The sequence below is a fragment of the Lathyrus oleraceus genome, chromosome 5, assembly GCF_024323335.1.
Source record: "Lathyrus oleraceus cultivar Zhongwan6 chromosome 5, CAAS_Psat_ZW6_1.0, whole genome shotgun sequence".
In the NCBI taxonomy this organism is placed as follows: domain Eukaryota; kingdom Viridiplantae; phylum Streptophyta; class Magnoliopsida; order Fabales; family Fabaceae; genus Lathyrus; species Lathyrus oleraceus.
The window spans coordinates 316,014,473-316,022,102 of record NC_066583.1 but is presented as its reverse complement, the minus strand read 5'-3'; the positions used below and the strand labels follow the sequence as shown (position 1 = coordinate 316,022,102).

The 7,630-nt window shown below is 27.2% G+C and overlaps 1 pseudogene; it reads right to left on the bottom strand.

The window, feature by feature from the left end:
• Window positions 1-5,098: 5,098 nt before the first annotated feature.
• LOC127084273 (NAD(P)H-quinone oxidoreductase subunit 5, chloroplastic-like) lies at window positions 5,099-5,933 on the bottom strand (annotated as a pseudogene).
• Between the last annotated feature and the right edge of the window lie 1,697 nt (window positions 5,934-7,630).

Below are 7,630 nucleotides of genomic sequence, written 5' to 3'. Positions count from 1 at the left end.
CTCAAAGTCATGGATTCAAAAGACTGTTCGCCGCTTACGATAAATGTTTGTCGGACGTCAACTCCATCCAAAGAATATATTCTGAGCAAGGTTTTCGTATCGATTCTTACGAAGTATTCACCTCGGGAATCCATACTACGCAACCATCACTCTTAGTTGGCCAAAGGTTCAATATTCTAAAAGGTCCTTAGAGTCATGGACCCCTTTGAAACATCGAAGCTTATGAGGTATTCACCTCGGGCGACAACATTTGAAAAAGATATTATTAACAATAATCCTTTTTTATAAAAATGAGTTTTTCTACCTAATTTGAGAAAAATTACTTATTTTATCAAAAGATATTATTTTATCATTAACAATAACTATTTTTCATAAAAATAATTTTTTCTGCCTAATTTAAAAAAAAAGTACTTATTTAATCAAAAGATATTATTTTATCATTAATAGTAACTCATTTTCATAAAAATGAGTTTTTCTGCCTAATTTGAGAAAAAAATACTTATTTTATCAAAAGATATTGTTTTATCATTAACGACAACCCTTTTTCATAAAAATGAGTCTTTTGTCTAATTTGAGAAAAAAAAAAATTTTTATCAAAATATATTATTTTATTTATAAAAAATATTATTTTACTATTAACAATAATCCTTTTTTTTATAAAAATGAGTTTTTCTGCCTAATTTGAGAAAAAATACTTATTTTATCAAAAGATATTATTTTATCATTAACAAGAACTATTTTTCATAAAAATGATTTTTTCTGCCTAATTTAAAAAAAAAGTACTTATTTAATCAAAAGATATTATTTTATCATTAATAGTAACTCATTTTTATAAAAATGAGTTTTTCTGCCTAATTTGAGAAAAAAAATACTTATTTTATCAAAAGATATTGTTTTATCATTAAAGATAACCCCTTTTTCATAAAAATGAGTCTTTCTGTCTAATTTCAGAAAAAAAATACTTATTTTATCAAAATATGTTATTTTATCAAAATATGTTATTTTATTATTAAGAGTAACCTTTATCCTCATTTCAACTCAATCCCACAAACAATAGGTACGACTATCTTAGGGAATATCTCAAATTCTTTTAGTCAAGAGCATTATTACAACAATTAAAAAAAATAGAGCAATAAGCAACACAGTAAAACACAAAGTATTATATGATACCTTAAGGATTATCCCAAATCTCCTTAGGTAAGATCATCATTATAACAGTTCAAAAAATAGAGCAGTGAGCAACATAATATTATCATTTATACAATACAAACAGATTATCAAAAGAAATTTCCCCAAAGGGGCATAACTCTAATTCAACCAAATCCTATCATTACACTAAAACAATAATGCTATAAATAAAACATGGAGTAAATATGTTTATTCATTAATAGATGTCAAAAAGGTTTTCTCAAACCCTATTTGGCCAAACAAAATACGGAATAGAAAATTACAGAGAAATAACATGGCGCCATGGGAGGGTAAGGGAACCCTCACCATCCTAATGTCTAATAATCACATTAAAATATGTAATTCTTCCCTTACCTCAACGAAACTTTTCATTCTTCATGTTCCTCCCTCTCCTCGTTTTGTAATTCCTCAGACTCAATCAATCTCTTTTCCCAATTTGTTTTCCTACTACAATTCACTCCTTACATGTTACTATATATCTTAATTTAACTCACAATTATATTCTAAACTAACTAAAAAAAACCTAACCTTAGACCTTCACTCCTTACATGTTACTATATATATCCCAACTTAACTCACAATTATATATTACACTAACATAAAAAAAAAACTAACCTTAGACATTTATTATTATTATTATTATTATTATTATTATTACTATTATTATTATTATTATTATTATTATTAAATCTCATTTTAATATTTCATCCCATGCGTACTCTCACACCCTCAAATGTTAACGTTAAAGCTAACGTTAATACGTGTTCCCCTTTTTATTATTAATAAAATAATCTCAATTAAATAATTATTTCAAATTAAATAAAATGTTAAATAAAACTTTATCATACATGTTATTTTTATATAATTATTTTAAAATATTTTAATTAAATAAATATTTAATTAAAGCAATATAGTTACTTCCTAAAATTCTAATTATTTCTATTATTACTAAATATCTTCAAATTAATTAATTATCACCAATAATTCTAATTTTTAAACCCCAAGCTATCAACTCAACTATTTCATTAATGATTAAATTATCAAAATACCTTTATAACACCCAAATCACCAAAAATAACACCATTAATCAAAATAAGTTATATCTCACGCAAAATCTAACAAGTGGTATCAGAGTCCAACTCATGTTTAAGGACTAATCGTCTCAAGAGACAGATGAATTTCGACACACATTTAAGAAGGTAATCTTTTGTAAGAACACCACCACTTTTTAATAGTAGTATATTTAATATATGGAAAACTAGGTTTAGAATTTTTACTCAAAGTATATATAAATCATTAGCTATGGGAAACATTAATCAAAGATATGTTTATCCCTACTCATCAAATAAATGATGATGTAGTAGATAAACTTGAATCCCTTTGAACCGAAGAAGAAAAGAGAAGATATGAAATAGATTTCAAAACTAAAACTTTATAGCAATGTCTCTAGATGATAGTATATTCTACTATGTTCATCATTGCAAAAATGTCAAAGAAATGTGGGATACTCTTGAAATGATACATGAAATTTCTCCAAGTATCGAATAAAAGGAGATGAACACTCGAGGCGAGGAAGATGAAAATGTTACTTACAAATGTTTTTCAAAGTTTAGAAGTATTAGAAATCATATTTAAATGTTTGTTTCTAACAAATTTCTAAGAGTTAAGATTTAGAAGTTTAATCAAATTCTTAAATCAAAATATGGGAGCTTTCATGAAATTCAGGAAACATCAAAAAAGAAGGAAATTATAGAGAAATTGAACGAATAAGTTCAATTACCTAAAGATGAAGAAACGAAAAATGAAGAACCATCAACTTCATCATACACCTAGCATAGAACCCCGGTAGAATCCTTCAAAATAACATATTGAGTAGTTGAACGATCTTTAGAATATTCAACATCAAACGAAAGAACCTCATGTTTGAGAAACTGTGTAGAAGAAGAATTATTCTCAATATTCGAAAGAGGAAAATGAGGATAAACATCAACCTCAGGGAGAAATATAAAAGAGCCTTCTTTCAACGAAGTAGATGAAGTATGCTTAAAGTCACCCTACGAGGAAGATGTTGTTAAGATAATTAAACCATCTTATGAACAATTGTTTAGAATGACTGATTAGTTAGATAAAGAAAATGATGAAATTAGGGATCATAATTTAGGTCTTAAGGAGTCTCTAAGATATCTTGAAGAAATCATTAATGTTGGAATATTTTATAATTTAATTATTATATTTCAATAATCATTATGTTGGCATATATATTTTAATTATATTAGTTATTTATAAAATTAAGAGCCTTAATTGATTAAATGGTCAAATAAATTTCGGAATAATGGAAACCCTAATTGGCCATCACCTTATTACCGTACACAAGCATATTATTTATTCTCCCCATCTAAAGAGTATTCAAGGTATTAGGAGTACCGATTGAGATTGAACCATACAAGCCACATGTGTTCGTGTTCGTTGTTTGTCTTCTATCTTGCAGGATTACCTCCAACAAAAAACTTTCTCAATAATCTATTTATTGATTTAATTCCAACAAGTGACATTAGAGCAGATCTACATGCTAAGTTTATTGAGATTTGTCCAATAAACTTCATTTTTTTTAATGGATATACAATTATGAAACATATATTTGAAATTTATGAAGCATATATTTGAAATTCATGATTATGTGAATTTTTTTTTAAGATATGTTTTTTATGATAATATTTGGGGATGTTTTCTTTTATTTATTAAATCAGTGTGATATTATGAAATTTATGATTGTGTGTATATTTATTTTGAAACGATTTATATGATTTAAGTTCTTTCATATAAACTCATAACATATTATCTCTTGATCGAAATCAATCGTTTATTCTCAGATGCATTGACATTTCCCTTTTTTTTATTCTAGTTATTGGCACAGGAAAGGGTGTCGAAGATTAGAGATCCAATAAAATATCTGTGATTCAATCCCTCTTTGTTCGTTTTTTCTAATTATACTAGAATTAAAAAAAGGAAATTAAAAAGGTGGATTTGACCTCAGTGAAATTTGGAATTTTTCCCAGGTTTCGTTTCAATGGAATTGAATTAATACTTGGATTCCATTGCTATTAATAATTATTATTAATAGTCAGTATACATATGCAGAAATAAATGTTTTCTTATTTTTTAATATTTTAGAAGATTAGAAGAAAAGAATAATGAAAAGGTATAAAAAGTTATGTAATTTAAACATAGTTAGAGGGCGGATGTAGCCAAGTGGATTAAGGCAGTGGATTGTGAATCCACCATGCTTCCATTCCCGTCGTTCGTCTGCCCATGAATCTCTTCAAATTCAAACAAAAAAGAAATTCACCCCACTCCCACGTATTTGATAGCCTCTCCTATAAAAAAAAACTGGAAATACCAACTCCATTTGGTATTTATTTCTATCAAAAAAAGAAATTATATGACCAATCATATATAATATTGATTATTTTATCAGGAATCACTTTTTTAGGAACACTTTTTTGAAAAAAAATAAATAAGTTCAAATTTTGTAAAGAAGAAAAAATTCTATAACTATTCCGAAAAAAGCTATACTCACCGAAAAAGTTGAATTTATAAAAAAAAATCATACCAATCCACAGAATTCTTTGAATTTTGATGTAAAAGATCTATAGACGGAATTAACAATTTAGATAATATATCCAAATCTATTCCTTCTTGATTGAAAGAAATTCCAATGGACCCAACGAAGAAAGTAAATAGTACTAACATAAGCATAGAAAATATCATAGTATTGTCTGATTCATGAGGATAAAAAAAAGGAATGTTTTTAGTACCAAAATGGGTACTATCAAGAAAAAGACGTCTTATGCTTTTGGCATTTCGATTTCTTCGATGTGAATATGTCCTCTCCCGATAAAAAGAAGTCCTTTCATTATTATTCATTGTTAATAAAGCTAATAAATGAATTTTCTTTTTTAATATTTTTTTTCTTCTTTGCCCCATAAAGATATTGAATAGAATGAACTATTTTTCTTTCCATTGAAATTTTGAAAATGAACGCTTAAATATCCTTCAAAAATAAGTAAATAAATTCGAAACATATAAAATGTTGCTAATCCTGCGGTGGAACAAACTATTATTGCGAAAATTGGTGAATACAACCAACTATCCTTAAGAATCTCATCCTTGGACCAAAAACAAGCAAAAGGTGGGATACCACAAAGAGAAAGTGTACCTATTAAAAAAGCCGTTTTTGTAATTGGCGCATGTTTTGTTAAACCGCCCATAACAACCATATTTTGACTTTGATCTGGAGAATATCCAACAATAGCTTCCATTGAATGAATAATAGATCTAGATCCTAAAAACAACAATGCTTTTGAATAAGCATGAGTAATCAAATGAAATAAAGCGGCGCGATAAGAGCCCATACCTAAAGCTAACATCATATAACCCAATTGAGACATTGTAGAATAGGCTAAATTTTTTTTAATATCTTTTTGAGCCATAGCTAAAGTAGCTCCTAAAACTACTGTTATTATACCTATCAAAGTTATTCCAGTCATTATGGAGGGTATAACTATGAAAAGAGGAAGAAGTCGAGCTACAAGAAAAATTCCCGCTGCTACCATAGTCGCAACATGTATAAGAGCGGAAAGCGGAAATAGGAGTAGGACCTTCCATAGCATCTGGTAACCATACATGAAGAGGGAATTGGGCAGATTTTGCAACTGATCCGCAAAATAACAAGAGGGCACACAAAGTAACAAAAATAATGCTCACCTCATTCTTATAAATTAAGTTATTGAATATTTCAAATAAATCTCTAAATTCCAAACTACCGGTTATCCAATAAAAACCTAAAATTTCTAATAATAAACCAAAGTCCCCTACACGATTCGTTACAAACGGTTTTTGACAAGCATTTGCCGCAATAGGACGTGTGAACCAAAAACCTATTAATAGATAAAAACACATTCCAACCAATTCCCAAAAAATATAAACTTGTATCAAATTTGAACTAGTAACTAATCCTAACATTGAAGTATTAAAAAAACTCATATAAGTAAAAAATCTCAAATAGCCTTGATCATGAGCCATATAACTATCACTATAAATGAGAATCAGAATACCAATAGTAGTGATTAATATTGACATAATAGAAGTAAGTGAATCAATCAAGTAGCCAAACTCTAAAGAAAGATCATTATTTATAGTCCAAGACCATACATATTGATAGGTAGAACTGTTCTCGATTTGATGAATATATAAATCGATCGAAAAAATCATAACTACGGTTACAATAAAATACTAGGAAAAGCCCACATACGGCGAATATTTTTTGTTGCCGTGGGAAAAAGTAGAAGTCCTACCCCTATTAAAATAGGAACTGGAAGAGGGATGAAAGGTATGATCCATGAAGATGGATGTGTATATTCCATACAAAAAAAAATAAAGAATAAAAAATATTTAGATTCTTGATGAATTTTGTTTCTTATTTGTTTGTTTTATCTCTTTTGTAAAGGGGTTCGGTTAATAAAAAAGTGGATATAAAAATAGAATTGGATATTCTTAATTGTTCTGAATCTTTGCACAATGGTCCCAATATTGGAAAGTACAAAGTGAAAACCAGCCAATAAAAAAATTCCTAGTGAAACAAAATATTATTAAAAGTAATATATTCATTAACTAACAACATTTGTTTATTTTGATAGAAATTATAAAAATAATATAAAATAATATTTTTTTATTCAGAAACATTAGTTCCTTTTTGAACTAATTGATTATTTTACATTACAATAAAAAGAGATCCATATATATCTATTATCTATGAAAAATTTGGAAAATGTTTAGAATATTCAATCTTTTTACTTTATCTTTGGATCAAAAAAAAAAAGAAAGAGTTAATTCACATAGATAAGACATACGGAATAATTCGTTTTCATTTACAGAACAAAGGTCTTTCACATCGAACTATAGCAACGAAAAAACTATACCAATTGTATGCCAGTTCCAAAAAAACGCACTTCTATATTAAAAAAAAATTCTTAAGAATTTTTGGAAAAAAAAAGGATATACGACACGATTGAAAGCCTTTTCATTAGCTGAATCCATTTTCACACGTAACTCAAAAGGTTTTAACTCAAAAGGTTTTGGTTCAGGTAACTCAAAAGGTTTTGGTTCAGCTAACTCAAAAGTTTTTAACTCAAAAGGTGTTTTCTAAGGTAACTCAAAAGATTTTTTTTTTGTAAGAAAAAAAATATTGGACTAGAATACTATGAATTACCTCAATTCAAAGAGTATTCTTTAATAGTCATTTTATACTAATAGTATTTACTAATACTATATATAGAATAGTAAACATATATTTAGAATATATTATATATTATAGAATAATATATAATATATTCTAAATATATCTATAATCTAATTTTTTTTGAATGAGTCATAAGCAACTAAA